Raw genomic sequence first — 18,878 nt, 5'->3', positions numbered from 1 at the left:
ACTTCCACTCTTTCACCATGTTCCAATGTCATTTTTAGAATCACTAAAGCTGGGATTTTTCAGATGTGGCTGGTCATATGTAAGTGCTTCCTTTTTAAATTCTTGGTACCTTTCTTTTCACAGCTGTTGAGTGCTTACAGCACTCGGAAAAATCAAGGAGGTATTAATACGCCTGTGCAAGACTTGGCATTTCAGCTTGTCGCTTAACTTCAGGGGCTGTTTTTATGAAGAAGCCATCTACACCCTTTCAGTACTTGGGGAGTTTCATCTGTCAAACACACACAACAGCCATCTCTTTCATGTTAGGGGACTGAATTAATTGAAAATGCTCTTTATATTCTGATGAAAACAAGTTCTGCTATAGCTGCAAAAAACGTCAATCCATTTTAATTTATGCCAAGTGGGATTTTCAATGCGCAGACTTATATCCTGAAGATACAAGCGTAGCTTAAAATCTACTCTGAGGTTGTGAAAACTTGAACCCAAAAGGGTTAAAAAGTAGAGTCAACTCTTGTTGAAACATATATATATGGGCTTTAAATAGGGGAAATCAATAGCCCTACAAAACCAAAGAACTATTATCTTTTATATTGACTGGGAAAAGTGTCACATTAACAACAATTTTAACCTTTGGTAATGATTCGATTTAGCTTCCACTTTCTTTAAAAAGGCAGCATACAGACATACACATTCAATAATGGACATATGTACCCATAATAAGTGTAGGGCTAATTTATAAAAATTAGAAAGTAAAGAATAGCCTTTTCTAGCTGAGATATATGAAACAGAAAGAACAGACACAAGTCAATGAATTAAGAGCTGGAAGAAACAGCTCAGTATTAGAAAATAAAGTGGAATCCAAAGCAGTCTCATTGGTCATTTCCTTTCTCCTCCTTCAAAGAAAAATAACACCTAAAAATCTTTAGGTGTGATTTTAAATTAAATGGAAATGTAATGGTTAGTAAAAGCTAGGTCTGATCAGATTCAAGATCTGATCCTAATTGGTAAAATATGGCAGCGTATGGACAGATAAGGATAAACATGTTAAATACTTGGAGTGAATTCTTAGCGATGGCTAATTTTGCTAGGTAAGACCACACAACAGATTTCAGTTGTTGGACTTATAGTAGTACCCTGTTGGCTAAAGAAAGAAAAAGGTGTTTCTTGGAAAGAGTAAGTCTTCGTAAAGTGAATACCTTTGTCATTTTGACAAATATTTGGGAAATCTACAAAAAGGGGAAATTATTAAATTGTCTTTAGCTTCTAGGTGACTTTCCATGCTCCAAATGGAATTGTAGAAGCTTACTGAAAGAAAGAAAGAGACTGAAATTCGGATCACAAACACAACCATAACCACCACCACCATTTCATATTTTTAGTATGGCTCATGGCTTGAACAGGTTCTCTCTTTGCTGAGTAAAAAACTGTCTGGATGGCCAAGATGATGTGATGGTGAATGGTGCTACATCCAGTTGGTGGCCAGTCACAAGTGGTCTTCCCCAGGGATCAGTGTTGGGGCCAGTCCTGTTTAATATGTTTATCGATGATCCGGATGAGGGGATCGAGTGAATCCTCAGTCAATTCACAGACAACACCAACTTGGGTGGGAGCATTGATCTCCTGAAGGTTAGGAAGGCTCTACAAAGGACCTGGGCATACTGGTTGACAGCTGACTGAACATGCACGAGGGGGCCAAGAAGGCCAATGGCATCCTGGTCTCTATCAGAAATAGTGCAGCCAGCAGGACCAGGGCAGTGATTGTCCCCCTGTATTTGGCACTGGTGAGGCCATACTTCAAATACCATGTCCAGTTTTGGGCCATTCACTTCAAGAAAGACACTGAGGTGCTGGAGCATGTGCAGAGAAGAGCAACCAGAGCTGATGAAGGATTTGGAACAAAAATTATGTGGAGCAGCTGCGGGAGCTTGGTTTTTTTACTCCAGAGAAAAGGAGGCTCGAGGGCAGGGTGGGAGACACCCTACTGCTCTCTACAACTACCTGAAAGGAAATTAAAGCAAGGTGGGGGTCAGGCTTTTCTCTCAGGTAAGGCACGGTAGGAGGAGAGGAAATGGTCTCAACTTGTGCCAGGGAAGGTTTAGATTGGATATTAAGAATAACTTCTTTACTGAAAGAGTTGTCAAGCATTGGAACAGGCTGCCCAGGGCAGTGTTTGAGTCACTGTCCTTGGAGGTATTTAAATGACATGTAGATGTGGCACTTGGGAAAACGGTTTAGTGATGGACTTGAGAGTCCATAGAGATGGACTGGGTTGAGCGTTGGACTTCGTGATCTTAGAGGTGTTTTCCTGACCTAAACGATTCTATGATTGTTCGTGCATAGGGATCTCCGAACAGCTCTTCTTAAATATTTGCTTTTTCACCCTCCAATAAGTTTAATGAGGGATGCCTAGCACCTTTTCCCTGGTTTTAAAGCAAGATCACTTACTCACTTATAGATTTGTGCCCATAACCATCCTGACAGTCACACAACAGAGATGTGAGAACATGACAAGATCCATGTCATGGGTGTGCCAGCCACAGATCTGGGCAGTTTGATCCTATTTGTATTTACAGATCTATTACAGACAGTTTTTAACAGCTAATTTTGGCTTGCTTCCCTTTCTTTGTATGAGAAATTACTATTAAAAGAGCCTGGATTCAGCAATCACAGCAATTAAAATTAACTGCTCAAATGCGGTGGAAAGATGTTCTGCTTTTGTGTTCTATCACTTTAAAAAGTACAATTTTATCATGTGAAGGCCCTGATAAACTTCATGCTGCTTGGGGCTTATGATGTCAGAGCTATGAAATATTTCCTGCTGATAACATAATAGCTGAGAAATATGAGTTTTGGGAGGTTTGGGGTTTTGTTTTGCTCTTTGATATGAGGCTTACAGTGGGAAAACAATTAACTCGAGGGGCTGAAAAAGCGAGTAGCAGTGGGCTACCGTGTAATTGCAGAAACAATGAGGAATTTCACCTGGTAGCATTTGTGACAGCAATCAAACAGCAAGGCCTAGCAGGGAACCACATATTAAATAACTGCGGTGTTGGGCAAGTCCGCTATAAAGCAGAAAGGGGACGACATATGTACTCTCTGAGAAGGTGAGAAGACAGCTGTAGGGTTCTCCTCCCAGGGAGGGCTCGGGTTTGCTAGCTGCCTGCCCCGGTTCTCGCCAGCATCCCGCTGCTACCGGGGGCGGGATGGAGCCGGCATCTTCCCTTCCAGCCGGCGCCCAGGCCTGCTCGGGCTGACCACGGCGGGAGGGGAGCCCAGCGGAGGCAGGACCGCCGGGGGCCGCGCTCCGAGGGTGCCTCCGCGAGCGGGTAGGGGTCTGTGGCGGGGTCGGCGGGGGCAGCTCAGGCCCCGCATCGCTCCCCCCGAGCCCTCCCCGGTTGCGAGGACCGCCAGCAGCCGCCCGGACGGGGCGGGGAAGGGCGGGCCGCGGGTGGCGGGGAGCGATCCCGGCCGGGAATGCTGCCACACGCCGGCTCCTCACGGGCTGCCCCGCAGGCAGTTTCGGGCTGGGGAGAGTGCGGGGGGGGGGAGGGGGGGTGCGGAGGACATGCCGGCTTCTGCCTCTGTCCCCGCTCTTTTAACCATTTTCCAAACATCGCTGCCAAATCTGCAAAATGACCGGGCAGACCTCACCCCTCGAACTAGCTGCGGGGAGTCCCGGCAGAACCCGCTGCAGCCCCGCGAGGGAGCCCCGGAATCCGCACATCTCTATCCCCATCTGCAGCGCGGGATCCGGCGGGCGATCCTGCCTGATTAACGGGGGCTCTTTGAAGTCGTGGTGTCGCAGTGATGCCAGGTCAAGGTGCTTAGGGCTGCCCATTCAGTTTTTAATTCCCACTAAGCGCTCACAGACCTCTGCGCCTTCAAAACAAGTGCACGCACGCAAGTAGCTCCAAAATTACGCATCTGGGTAATGGCAAGACCAAAGGCAAACCCGAGCAGAGTCGTTAGAAAACAATCGAAGGAAACGGGCACTTTCTTTGCCACGTGATTTTCGGTCGGGAAACCCGTCGGCAGGAGCGGCAGTTTCAAAGGTGTTCGCACCTGCGGAGCCTGCGCCCGCCTGAGCGCGGGAGCCTGGGGTGCCGCGGGGCGGGAGGGTGGCCAGGGCTGAGCCCCCTCTCTGCTTAAGTGGCCAGAAAGAAAAAAAAAAAAAAAGCCATCAAAACAACTGCCATCAGAAAAACATTAGCTGAGGAGGAAACAGCTGTGGACACCCCGGTGAGATACCCACTCGCTCCGTGCAGGAAGAGTTTTTGCCATTGCTACCAGTCCCACAGAATCGTCCTCCTCGGTTTTGTTTGTTTAGCAGCTGAAATTTAGAATACATACACAGCAGAATGAAGTTCCATTATGAAGAAAGGAAAAAGATGTGATCTACGTCTCCACCCCCAAAAAACCCCCACACCCCTCGCAACAGAACCGATAGCTGCTTTGCTACCACAATTTGGTTTTCGGTGACACAAGGGCAGTATGAAATGTTCCCTGCACCACTTCTCTCCAAATAACTTCAGTGTGATGTATAAGCACTGCGTTTTCTAGCACGTTAGTGAGGGAAAATTTTACCTTGCAGAGTTTTTTTACAGATGAGAACAGACAAATGAGAAACATCACAGAAGAACGTTTAATCATATCACAAATACATATTCTTTCCATGTTGTTTTTTGTTTGTTTGCTTTTCTGTGTTTGTTTGTTTGGGTTTTTTTTTTACTACATTCCTTTTTCCACTAATCACGTTTCAGGCAATTACTGGTTCTCCTGTTGCCCATAGCTATGGATTGAAGAGCAGAAAAGGAATGGGTGTAATGGATGTGAAAAGGATGTGGAAAAAAGTCTTCTGATCTTTTGTTTTAAGTGTTGATCTAAACTACAGTACAACCCTCTTTAGTATGACCCATTAAAAAGTAGCCTAAAAAGATTCGGTGTAGCACTCAGACCCTGCTGTCCACAGGTTGGTGAGGCCTTGGTAAACATAATGCTATCGTGGCAACATTTCTGCCTAGTTCACACCTTATTCAGCCCTACTCAAGCTAAAATCCCACCTTCCAATTTGCCTTATATATAGCCTAGGGCATAAGGTAGCTGTGAAACAACGGGCGGGTAAAATACAGAGCCCCAGGATGATGGTAATAGAGAACAGGGACTGTGCTCCTGGTGCCAGCCTTGTGGCAGGGGACAGTCTGGGACCAGCTGGATGGCTGTCCTTGGTTCCTGGGAGGAATCCCTGCCTCTGCTGCTCCAGCTCTCTGTGCAGCCTTTTCTCGCAAATGACATGTGAGAGTGAATCAGAGCTAAAGCAGTCAGTCAGCCTGTGAGGTATCATAGCAAGGTGAAGGACATGCTTTTCCTTTGGCCCAGGCAGCTACCAGACCAGGAGCCTTCCACGTGCGGAGCAGATGGCAACCACCACCTGAGCCATCCTTCCTCCAGTCACTAGCCTTTGGAAAAAAGAGTGGGATGTCACAGGGTCATGGTCTGTGCTGTCATAACAAGAGCAGTCAGGGCAGAGAACAGTGATTGGCAAGTGGCAGTGTAAGTTTGCAGGACAGGGTAAGCTGTGTTGTATTTGTGTTTGAGCCACTGGTTGATGTGGGATACTGGCATGCTCCTACCAGGCAAGTGCTCTTAGTGTCCACCCAGGGCTCGAGGACTTTCTTGGCCGTTTATTTCATCACTTCTCTACATGTGGTGTAGTAGGTGGGAGGTCCTAAGGGATGTATTTTTCCTGCATTGCCTGTTTCTGAATGCTAACAACTCTGGGGAATATTTGATGAAAGGTGGCTGTTGGGAGACCCTGAGTACGATAAATGCTGTTAAAAATCCACCTTTGAAGCAAAATAATAAAAAATTCTGCTGCAAACATGGAAAACCATCCCACCAGGCAGCAATTACACAGGTTTCAGGAAAAAAGAGAGCAAAGCAAGCCTGCATTTCCATCTGGTAGCAGAGCAGCTCTGGAAGAAATCGTCCATTTTGTTTCGCCTTTCTCCTTCTGGGCTTTTGGGTCTTGCCTATCACCTTTCACCATCAGTCAGACCTCGTTCAGGTGCTGTGGGGTGCGTCGTGCCCCCGAGGGCAGGACCCGCCTGGGGAGCAGCACGAGCACCGGATGGGGGGACACTAGTGGGCGCCACTGTGAGCCGCTGTCCCGGTTCGCTGAGCACTCCGCTCGTCCCTGGGGCTCCCCGATTCCACGCTCGGAGAAAGTGGCCAATTATTTTTCTGTCTGAAAGAGTCTGTGATGTGGCAGAGAATGACAGCTCCAAGGGAGAAAACACCTCTTCATTAAAAAGTGCTGCTAAGCACACTGAATGTCCAGATCCCAGCACCCAGTTGCACAAAGGTTAGGATGAGAGCCAACAAATGATGCATTTTCACAGATATTTTTATATACACACACACATATATATGTGTGTGTACAACACACATGCGGACACACACACACAAACCCACAGGCTCTCTTTCAACACACGGTGGCCAAAATCCTTTAAGTTCTTACTGAGACAAAACTCCTGCTAAAGTCCAGTTATGCTGTCGGTTTTGTTGTGATAGGAATCACCTAGGAAAAAAAACAATTAATTTGGTTACTAAAAGCAAGGAGAGACTTAGCTTCACGGAAACAAATAGTTAGGTCTTTGTTGAGAGAAATATTAAACAGAAAAGAGAAAGCAATAATCTGTGCCTTACACACCTCTTGAGAGGCCGCAGGGAAGAGAGGGCTGCTAAATTTTGTAGGTTCCATTTTATTTAATTGCATCTTGGTGATTTTAATGATTGCAGGAATTCATTTTAATGAATGAGAAAGTATTTTTAAAAAAAGATAGAAAATACATATTAATCATGTGACAGTGCAGAATTGGGGCTTCTGATGAGGCACATGGTGTTATAGAAGAGAACCATTCTACCACTGATACCAAAGAAAGATCAAAATGGAAGCTGCATTTTGGGATGTGATTTTTAACAGCCTTCCATTTCTTTTCCTTTAGAAATTCTGAAAGGCTGAGAAGGCGGCACTCTAAGGAAAAGATGGGGAGAAGAAGTTGTAGCATCAGTGGCTATAGGAAGTCAGCAAGGTGGAAGTCCTCGTTCCCACAATGGCTTTGTAGAAGAGTTTACACACCGAGATGAACAGAAGCAGCCCTCAGCCTTAACCTGACTCCTCACGCCCCACCAGCTTTCCTTAGCCCGGGTCCCTGGCTGCCTGTATTCATGCACCGAGCTGCCTTAGCTCAGAAAACTGCTGCCTGTCTCCCACAGAGGCCCAGTTACAAGCCTGACTCTTCCTTAGCCTACCCCAGGAGGGTGGCCCAGGTGGGATGCTCAGAGCATCACGCTGAGGTTGCTTTGCAGATGAGCCCCACCCCCTCTTACGCACATCTCAGTAAAGCAGGAAAGCTTCCAGACAGAATGAGGGCAGGGCAGCAAGTGACCCTCTGGTTATGGCCATCCATTATTTATAGGGGGACATACTGAGATAAACCACCACCAGTTCCATCAAAACTGGGAGAATATTCCATCTGAACTGTAATACAGGGGTGCAGTGATGAATAAAGAAGGGGATAAACTCAGATATTTGACGTTCAGGGCTGAGCAGTGAGAAATGTGGAAATCTTGTGCTGACCAAACGGTTAAATCCCTGAGACTATGACTATGCCTTTATTTACCAACTTGTCAGAATCATTAAACACAACATTTTTTAGCCTTTCCTGCTATTTTATTTTGAAATTTCCACCTCCCTATGTCCTCTCACCTGACCATATAACAACACCTTTCGGAGCATCCTAAAGAAGGAATTTGCAACAAGGCAGAAATGCTTGAAATATGGGAAATAACTTCTTCCTTTCCTAAACAATTTACAGATCATAGGCACTTGTTTTCAGTAAAGATTTTAAACCACAGTAACTTATTTTCAGTAGAACTTTAAATCCTGCAGCAGTCATCTTTGTTCTCCTGTTGCAATGCAGAACTGCTGGGTTTTGGTTCTCCAATATTTGTATTTGATTATTTTCTGCTTTAAATATGCTCTAACATAACCATAACACTATAGTGCTTTTCCATACTTAGCATATTCATCACCTTGTCTCCCTCTCAACTTCTTGATTTGCATGCAAGAAATCCATGTTACAGAGAATGCAATCTGCAAGCCAATAAAATCCTGTCCCATGGGAGGAAGGAGTCAAAGTGGCACACATAGCTCAGATGAAGAATATGAAGTACATACAAGAACATGATCCTGCGACACATGAAAGGCCCATAGTCCAAGTGCAGCATGCCAGGTAGAGAATTGCAAGAAGTAGTGAAAGGACCCTGGTTGCAGTTCCACCAGGCATTGGTTTTATTGACAAAAGCAGACCATGAAATCTCTGTTTCCCTTGCGGTTGGCTGCCCACTCCTATGGCTCAGGTCTCTGCTCCTGAATCTGTATGAACATTTGGAAGACTGGGCTGTTAGTCAAGACTTGAGGGTAGTTCTGCTTAATAATTACCTCATTCCAAAAGGGTGGTTTTTTTCATTTGGTGATCAGGTTCAGCATGCAATCTTACTGACAGCTGCATCAGCACAATGAAGGCAACAAGCAGCATTACAGGAACAAAACCAAAGCTGTAGGGTAGAAACTTCCTCTGTTGGTTTCACAAGCACCCTGTTGACCCCTCCCTGGCAGATAAGCCAGGTCAGGTTGGCCAGGTTGTTGCCTGCTGCCTGCCTTCAGCACCCAGGGCTCTGTGCTCAGCAAGCGTAGACTCATGCACTGCTGTAGCACCCAGTGGTGCCACCTGACCCAGTTTAGGCTGGGGCACGTGGTGTAGTTTCTGTCAAATTGGTCCACACGCCCCACAGAGGTTTAGCCCACTGCAGGCAAGTAGGCAGCATCTGGTTCAGTGTAAATGCTGCTGGTGCAGAGTCAACCTGTTGCCATGTTTTGAAGAAATCAGAGCCCAGGTGTGAGTGTGCCAACCAGCAACCCGAGGTCCATGGTCACAGTACTTCTGGTTTAGTACAAAGAACCTTAAAACCATATTTGTTGAACCATGGTCTGATCGACTTGCAGCTCCTGACCTTCTGTAACATTTTAAGGCATACATAGAGATACGTTATGATTTTCCTGAAAGTGTTGCACCCTCAGCTCTGGCAGTTGGTCTGGCTGCAGCGCAGCCGTGTATATGGCAGGGGCTGGGGCAATAACACCATCAGCCCTCCCAACTCCAAGCAGAGCAGCAATTAGAGAGTTAAAGCAGCCAGAACTGGTTACTCTCTCCAGATTTGATCTCAAACACTCAGGACAGAGGCAGTTACACCTCTCTGAACCAGCTTTCCACTGCCTGCCTTCCTCTATATTCACTTGCATAAAACCCAGAGTTATAAATCTGCCAGTTCAGAATAGTAATAGGCAGTGGCAGATCACGCCTAGTTGCACTTTCTGTCTCTCTCACCAAAGTGTAATCTAGTGGTATCTGAGAAGGCTAAGAGCTAGAATGATGATTTACTATGGTTGGTTAACATAAAGCAAGGCTGCTGCAGGTTCACAGCACTTTGCTTTGGGGCATGCCCTTTTCATCACTCCTGTTCGCAGCTGTGGCCTGTTAGGCTAGGCTGGTCCGACCACTGGTGGGATCTCCTTGTCAGCCAGAAACCTAAGTCAGTGCTTAAAATCCACGCTCATGGCCAAGATCCCCGTGTGGTTGTGCTAGGGGGTCATATGCTGTGCTACAGGGGCCAGAACCCCCAGTGGAGGAGTGAAGTGACTCCATAAACTCTTATGACCACTAAACCACACCTAACTGAAACCACAGCCTTGCAAACTTTGGTAAGTGGACTGTGTGCCCATTACCTGAGCAAAGGCTTTGCCAAAATTGTCTTTGAATTTGCTCCCCATTACCCATCCTCTCCTTCCAAATAACTGAGTCTGCAGAGACTTCTCATTTCTCTGCAAAGATGTAGACTCTGTACAATGCCACTCAGATGAAATTTGCCTCAGTCTATGTATTCAGTTAGTGACGGGTCTATGTGGAAGACTTAATGCAGAGCCTATCTTAGTAAACATCAGTAGTTTTCAACTGATACATCTAAAGCACTCCCAAAACTTGACTAAGAAAGGTACATTCAACCATGTAGTATCTTCTGTAAAACTGCAAGACCTTCAGTAACATTAACTATTTTTTAAAAAAGGTTACAGTTTCCATAGAAAATGTTTTAAGGTCTGTGAGTTAGATGTGCTCAACTCTGCTATAGCAAATCTCTGAAAAGCACAGGTGAACAGCCTCCTGAGGAAAGACAGGCACGGTGATGTCTATTAAAACCTGATTGAATACTTGACTTGCATAGCTTGTTGCATTTGGAAATTTTGACTTAATAGAATTTGGAAGCAGTTATGAAAAAACGAGAGGTGGAAATGATAACAAGGATGTAACAAGGAGCACTAAAAAAAGCTTAGCATAATACCACTATAAAAATTGAGTTAAAAAAAAATTATATAAAAGCATTAGGTACAGCCAAACTGCTGTTAAGGTGATCTGCTTCAGACCATACACACAGGCTTTAAACTGTGACAGCTGAAAAAAAGTTTCACAATTACATCAACTTTGCCAGCTGAACTGTTACTATCATTCACAGGAAAATAAACCAGTGACTAAATAAAAGAAAAAAAAATTACAAGACTCCCCCCCTCATATTTCTCAATAGCAATGAGAACTCTCCCTGGTTGTGACTCACATGAACTCGGCAGAGATTTACCAGGGTTGAAAAATCTCTCGGGAGTTTAGGCACTGCATTTCCCCACAGAGCCCCATCCCAACCCCTCTGTCCCTCACTGTCTCACTAGCATCTATCTGCAGCATCCCAGCTACACCTTTACCATTTCTTATTTTTCAGTGTGGGCAAGTCTGTGGTGTAGGTATTCTTGCTGTTGACTCGAGTGGTCTTGCACCAGCACTGGTCTGTCCCAGTACCCAGGCTCAAACCTACTTTCTACCTTCCCAGGAGTGCTCCAGATCTGTGTCCTGCTGCCCTGTGAGCTGCACTGTACATGTGTCCCCGCCATGCAGGGATGGCCAGGGCTGCTGCATTCTGAGGCAGGTCCTAATGTCATCCCACAGCTGTTGGTACCCCTGAATTGCCCCATCAGCCTCTCAGCACACCACGTACCAGGAGCTACTGATGGTTTATCTGATAGTGGTCCATGTCCAGCTGGGCTTCCTGCAACCAGCACTGAAGTACTCCAGGGTATACAACCAGCTTTTTATGGTCTCAACACTTTAAACTTCCTCTGGAGGAAAAAGCAGAGCAGATGGTGCCCGGACTGGGAGCAACTCACCTTTGACGTCTTCAGAAAGAGCAGCCTGGCCAAAGGCCACTAGCTGTCCTAAATAACCCGAGCACCTACGTATCTGTCCTTTCCTGCTATTACTCTGGCTCTTCTTGCACCAGCCCTATGAGGGGGTTCAGCCACCAGTGCTGACACTCTGGAGTTGAATATGTGTAATCTTAAAAATCGATTATGTTACATTCCAGTGGGCAGGTGCAGAAACAGTCATAGGTTGAGCTTGGTTACCTTACTTGGCTTGGCTACCAAAATAATTTGTCCTTCTTAACGCTGAAATAGGGACAAATTTTACTAAACACTCCTCTTACAGCTAAATATGTTTATAAGAAGTATCTAAAGTGATGGCAGTTGGAATACAGCATTTAAAAAAAAAAAAACAAAAGACCTTGATCATGTAATTTACTTAAAGGAAAAAAAAGTACAGGTTTTATTTTTCTACCTTCTCCTTAACCTCTACAGGCTGTGATATTGTATGTGTAAATTCAAATTAACACTTCTCCCATCTGGATTTCTGTATATTTAAATTGGAGGCTTGGAATAACATTTTTCCTTTTAGAATAAATGCTTTTGAGAAACTACTGTGTTTGAAGAGCAATGGTTGGCTGGCTGACCGTGCTAGTACCCAACTAGGAAAACCACAGTCAGCTCTGAAATTACTTGGTCAAGTGTTTTTTACATTTATAGCCTGAGGAGACATTGGTGTTTTTGTAGGCAGAGCACATTAGCTGATAAATATTTTTCTCTAACTTTGTCAAGCTGTCATTTTTACCCTAACCATGACCTCCTATCTCTACCCTTGCCCTTTTTTCTACCAATCCCCTGTGCTGCTGGGCACTGCCATCTGTCAGCAGCTTTACCTCCTACCTACAGGGCACCCTGTCCCTTGGGGAAGCATGGTAGTCACTCCAGTTGCTCCTTACTCGAATCTCCTCTGTGAAGCAGGAAGGCAGGTTTGGTACAAAGGCATGGCTGCCTCAGGGCTGACGGGAAAACCAAAACCTCAAGAAGAAACCTGCCAAGACACCTGCATCAGTAACTGGGGCAGAGCAGAGCATCACCCGGGGCCTGGGCTGCATTGCTCTGTGGATGCCCTTCTTGTGAGAGCCAGCACCTCCACCTGACCACCCCAGCAGATGGGCTGAGCCCGAGTGAGAGCTTGTGATTTGCCTGCACATGCTGCAGTCAGCTGCAGAAAGGCAAGGGCTGTGAAGTCCTCAAAACCAAAAGCACTAGTAGGCAGCACCAGCCCATTTCTCTCTGCCCCACTTTTGTTTGCAGCTTCCCCCAGCTCATCCGTCCCCCACCGTAGGGCAGGAATCAGAGAGGAAAGTCTGCTCCACCATTCCCAAACAGATGCCCTGCTGGAAACCCACCAATGAACAGAAACAGCTCCTCTTCAGCCTCCTCCTCACTCTCGCAGGTGTGTGAGGAAGCAGGCAAACAGGGAGGAAGTGTCCCCTGGACTCAGACTGCTCTGTCCCCATCCATGTCCCCCGGGGTGCCATCACAAGGGGCAGGAAGCAGCAATCACTCAGCAAATTTGCCTCAGCTCACTTTGACTGACTCAGAAGACAAAAAGCCTCAGAAGTCAATTGGCACAGCTTAAAAGCAAATCCCAACACCCCCCACCCCCACCCCGCCTGCCCCAGCAGCTTTCCAGACTCCAATGCCTGTTCCGAAACTCAAAGAGCTCTTGCTGCATTAAGATAAGATGCTTCTCCTCGACTTCAGCTGCTGTGGATCCCTACCTTGCCCACACAAGGCTGAGGAGAGAGCTGGCCTTCCCGGGACTGTCCTGAAACATGGACACAAGCAGCTGGAGGAAATGCTGCTGCTGGCGTTGGGGTGGTCAGCATAGGGTGTGCCACAATTTCAGCGGGAGGGTAGGAAGAAACTGACAGGCTGTTTGCTGATATGATCACAGCTTTTTAAAACAAGCTTATGCTGCAAAAGCCAAGACATTTCAGATTATGATTTTCAGCATGCTGCTGAGGTGGTGTGGCAGCTCCCAACAAATGCAATTCAGAACAGCTCCGCGGGAAGCCACACACACCAGAGAGCAGCCAGAAATCCAGGGCACAATGCTGCACCCCTTGAGTCTAGGGGAAGCTGTGGGTGATGGGGCAGGTGGCAGGACGAACCCACAGGCTTTCAAGGACTCTCCCTTCCTGCATCCCCACCTGCCACAGCCCTGCACACTTCACTTGCTGCACTGTCATTCCTTACTCTCAGGTAAAGTTTTTACCTGACCAGAACTGGTGCCAGGTCCTCCCCAACCTGAGCTGATGCCATTATGCCAGTAGGAATCTGATCTCACCTCTTCAATGCAGAATGAATCAGATGCTGTAGCTATGAATGGCTGCCATTCCTCTCGCTCCCAATGCCTCTGGAAAAGCTTTTTCACCTATCACTCACTGGCCAGGCTGTCAAGCACCAATCACAGCCCAAATGCCCCCATACGCCCGGGGACAGCCAGAAGTGCAGAAGAACAGCTCAGTGAGCAGAGCAAACCCTCCAGCAGCTCTTGCCCCACGCTGGGTCCCACCCATAGCCACACACCTGCCGTATGCAGAGCCCAAGGTCTTGCCTGCTTGCATGCAATTAGGAAAGAGGAATGTCTGGGACAGTGGGAGGGGATGCAGCCTTTTCATATTGGTATCACTACCTGTAGAACATAAAAGTTCCAGTATGTTTCTGTACATTGTGGGAGCAGCCTTTTTTCCCCAAAAAGGAAGCCCCAAAGGAGCTGAAGTTGATATGTTTCTGCCTCAGGTGGTGATCCCCATTCCTCCCATGCCCTGTTTCTTCCTTTCCCTGGTTTCGGCTCAAAGACTCCTTCCCAACTTGAACTGTTGGTTCTTCTTAGTGTTTATATGGCCCTTCACTTTAATTTACTCAGCTGATGGAGAATCATCCATGTGATTTTCCTGTGTCCATTCACATGAAAATCATGATTTACTCTATATTAACAATCTGCTGATTTGAATCAAAGCAGGGTCTGAGGAGCAGGCTAGGCAGGTGGAGAAAAGAAGGGATGAAGAGAAGGAAACAGGACATCTTCCTATAGATGGCAGAAATCAGCTCAATTGAATCACCTCAATTCCTCTAATTAAAGATACTTAAAGAAGCAGCTTTGTTGATTTTTATTTATTTATTTATTTATTTATTTATTTATTTTAATGTTAGAAGATTAGTTTATCAGACACTTTGTTACTCTTCCTTCAGATCTGATATTTTCCTTTAGAAAATGCTCTTGCTCAAATATAAAGTCCTGCTTTATGCAGGACTGACTAAGAAATCCTAGGGTTTTTGTTGCAGAGAAGCCAGGTTAGAGGCATTAGGAAGTAGTTACCAGTTTAGCCAACCAAAGGCACTAGGTAAGGGCATAACTCTAGTGTATGTGCATAATACTTTGCCAAAGCCAGACCTTGGTGTCCTGCTCACACCTTGCTGTGCATTGTTACTGCCAGAAGCATTTGCTGGGTTTTTTAAATTCAGATAAGCCTTTCTGTAGTTAATCGATAAGATCTTGCACTTTTTAAAGGATATTATCAGCACTCCAGCCCTTCCAGCAGTGTATCCAGCAAGATCCTGTCTCTGATTTAGTCCTCCAATTTTGTCAAGTGGAACTGAGATACCAAATGTTGAGCACTGAAATTATTCTGTGTGGTTACTTCCCCTGTATGGTTACTGTGCATCGTATTTGGACAAGCCTGAATCCCCAGGGTTAGAGGCACCTTTAAAAAACCCCCAAAACAATCAAGCCCATTGACAATTTATCTATGTGTTTGTTAATACAATGGAACTTGATCCAAAATAGGGTACAGCGAAAAGACCGTATGTCTTCAAAAGAATTTCCTTTGGACCACACACATAAACATCAAATTATTTGATTAAAGGGGTTGAAATCCTGCACTTAATTTATTCCTGGCCTACTGCATGTTTCATCACATGCAAATGTGCTTTTTTTTCTGGGGGCAAAGGGAAAGGTTTGTGCTGTGTTGTTCTATCAATTATCTCCTTAAGCAAGCTGAAAAATCATTTTGCCTTTGCTAGGACTTTGAATCAAGTTAACCAAACCTGCTGATTTTATTAGGCAATTTGGATGTGACGATAATTTAAAACACCTAACAAGGTTGACAACATTGAGCACTGTTCATATGGTGCATATGGTGTATATAATGCTCAGGTCTGACCTGATGACATCGTGGCTGTAGATACAGCGTTGTTTGACTCTGGTTCTGGGGAAGGTGACTGCAATGCATTCAGGAGCAGGAAGCCTACGGCAGAGCTAGCTGAAAAACAAATGGAGAGGTGGGAAGGATCAAGTTCATGGCATAAGGAAATACTCTACAGATCATCAAGAGACTAACTGGATGGCCACAAAGAGATTTTTGTCAAGGGTTTTATACAGCTAAAATCAATTCATTCACTTCATCTGTTTTGAACATACTGAGGATGCAGCTAAAGATGTCACAAATGGTTAGAGTTGCCTGGAAACCTCCAAGGTGTCAATTGACCATATTTTTAGGTGCAGGAATGTTACATGGACACACCACAATTTCACCAGTGATTTCTTTAAAAAACGAATGGAGTCAGAAACCTACAAGGGAATAAAAATATCAGGAGAGTGAAGCTGAGTTGAAGCAGGGTAACTCAAAAATCAATATTTTGCTTTTAAACTCTTAAGGGGAGGCCCAGGAGGGCTGCACTCATTTTGTCCTCCTTCCTTATTGTCCTTGGAGGATTGGCTGAGAAGTGACAAGGCTGCTCAGTACTTACTGCAGGACATTCCTCGCTTGCAAGCCACTTGTTAGAGTATTTGGCTGCTTCCCTGCCCAGGGCCTGGCTTTCACTGAGCAGCATCAGACAACAGTCAAGCCAAACATGAAACTAAAGATGGAAAAAGGGCTCCTCTCCTGTTGCTGTACGAATGTGTTGAATACCCCTCTGTCCACAAACTCAGATCTGTACACAAAAATGGGTCATTGAATCTCCAGCATACTTGGCACAATCCCAAGGGTTTGCATTCAGGGTGTAAATTCAGTCTGAGATCACTCCAGAGACTGAGCCTGTGGTGAGGGGAAGAAGAGGCCACGGAATTGTATCCTCCCCCTTTTACTTGTGACTATTTCTTGTGCCCCTATTTGTCTGTAACTTTTTCTAATACAACTGGGGGAAAAGGAGGAAAAATATTTTTCTCTAAGCAGAGGTGGACAAAAGGCCAGGAAACTTCTGGGGGGCCATTTTCTGTAGTTCTTACAGTGTAAAAAAATATGTCCAGAAATGGTTATAAGGTCCTTAGGTCTTTGACACCCAAACTGGTTCCTTGGGGCCACATGCACCCAGATAAAGCATAGCCACGCTGGGGGGTAGGATTCTCCAGGATGAGGGGTGCAGACAGTTCACAGAGGTCTAAGGTAGACTTTGGTCAAGCCAAAGATGCTGCATTGAAAAATTCAGAATCTGTGCTCTTGTGTGGTCATGTTTGCGGGATTCAAACAGCTGAGAGTGAACTACACATTTCTGCTCTAGGGTGAGTGAAACAGGAGCAGATTTTTTTTCCTCTCCCTCAAACAAGGAGTACTTTAGAGACCAGTGGCTGGCCAGCTGAAATTATGGGTGGGCCATTAAATACTCCAGTTTACCAATATCCGCCTGTGTACTCCCATCACCTCTACAGGATGCAAAAAGGGGCCTGTGGTCCTGCAAGCCCTGACCTTGGCATCGCAAGGGGGCTGTGTCATGGCAGAGCCTCCTTCTTGACCCACAAGGCAGCAAACACACCATGAGCAGTGCCACTGAGGAGAATGGGGGGACAGCAGGATAATGGAGCATGCAAATCTACAAAGTCATCCAGCACCAAACTTCAAAAATGCTTTTATTCAAGTCGTAAGGTGATGGGAGCTAAGTGCCTCAGGACTTTCAGATCTCTGGACCTAAATCCCTACAAAAATGGGTGGGTCCCTTTGGGCTCTTTGCAAGCCAATAAACCAGAACCAGCACAGGCATAGAGTGGAAGATGCATGATCCTCCTCCTCTGCTTGATCCACAGCAATACAGTTCATTAGGAGCTTTGCCTTGGCTTCAAGGTCACCTCTTGAAAGAACGCTTCCAGAAGCATCTGTTGCAAGAGGTACAAACATTTGTGGACCTTGGGCCTTGAGATCAACACCAGAGCAGGACATGAAGGCTGTGTAGCATCTTGGGGAAGACAAAGTTTCCACCTTCTCCCATATGAAGTCAAGGCCCTGTGGGGCAAGGAGAGTCATACAGATACAGCCAGGGGATTTAGTTTCTACAGACCTTCAGGCAGCATGTGAGCTTCTTGATACAGCTGAAGCACACAGCTACACAGTCGTCATCCATCCGAACCCTCTCCAGCTGTGTGTAGCTCAGCTGCCCCACTGACAAGCGAGGCTGGGTTGCCTGGCAGGAGGCCTTCAGGCAGCACAGGCTGCAGTGGGATGCCAGCTGGCATTTCTCACTCACTGTGTCCTGGGGATGGAGAGGTGCCTTGGGAGCTGGCTCCTGTTTGCAACTAAAACACTCCAATCAGAGTGAGGATTTACACTTTTTTGAAAAGGTGGAGATTTTCAAAAGGTTGGCCTGGACAGTCCCCTCTGAGTCGCACTACCACCATCTGCAGAAGAACCTCACTGCTGCCTGGCAGAAAGCTGTCACCAAACTCTGCTCTGAGCAGCACAAAGCTTTCAGTTTTGACCTGCTCTTTGTTTTTTCTCCTGCACATTTCCACTTGTTTCTAAATGTTGCGTCTTCCCCTGCTTGCACAGATTTTTAAAATGCCAAATCACCTCAAAGCCTATTAAGCGTTATGTAAGTCTTTGGTTTGGTTTATTCCAGCTTCATGCCTCTGCCAGTGACACTCAAGTGGACCATCCGCTGGACTTCAGATCTCCCAGGGGGGACAGATGTGTGTCAGTGCCACCTCATTAACTCATTTGTTTAAAGCCCCCAAACAATCCACTTCCATGCAGATGTAAATCCCAGCCTCCCCCTTTTTCACTTAGATGTGGATTCTCCCCCAGATACCAGTTGATTTGCTCAGCTAAAAAACTTCAAACCCCTAAAATTCTGATCTTTGACCCTACCCTAAACTAATTTGAACTGTTCTCAGCTAATCTGGAGTTGAAGGCGATGGCTTTTAACTGGAAATACCTTATCTTTAGACAAGTAATCGTTTTAATTAAACCAGTAGAGAGACATTAGCCTCTGCTTACTTAAGTTTTAGCTAGTGAATTAACAGGCAATCCATATTGTCCTTTTAAATGGGGAGGTTCTCATGGAACCAGACAATCCCAACACCAATATCCTTTTCCTGTGAGATCTGAAAAATAAACCCTGCAACATGGACTGAGAGTAAACTCTCCTGCACAAAGCACACATTTCTATAACTTGCTTTCTCTCTTTAAAACAGACATATAACTCCTACAATTTCAAGAATTATTTTTGCAGTAACATGAAAATCTGTAAGCAGTTGCTAATACAGAAGTCACTATGTGGAAATAGAAGGGTATGT

The sequence above is a fragment of the Pipra filicauda genome, unplaced genomic scaffold, assembly GCF_003945595.2.
Source record: "Pipra filicauda isolate LSUMZ 115617 unplaced genomic scaffold, ASM394559v2 scaffold250_size1122263_pilon, whole genome shotgun sequence".
NCBI classification, from domain to species: Eukaryota; Metazoa; Chordata; class Aves; order Passeriformes; family Pipridae; genus Pipra; species Pipra filicauda.
Note: the sequence above shows the minus strand (reverse complement) of the source record.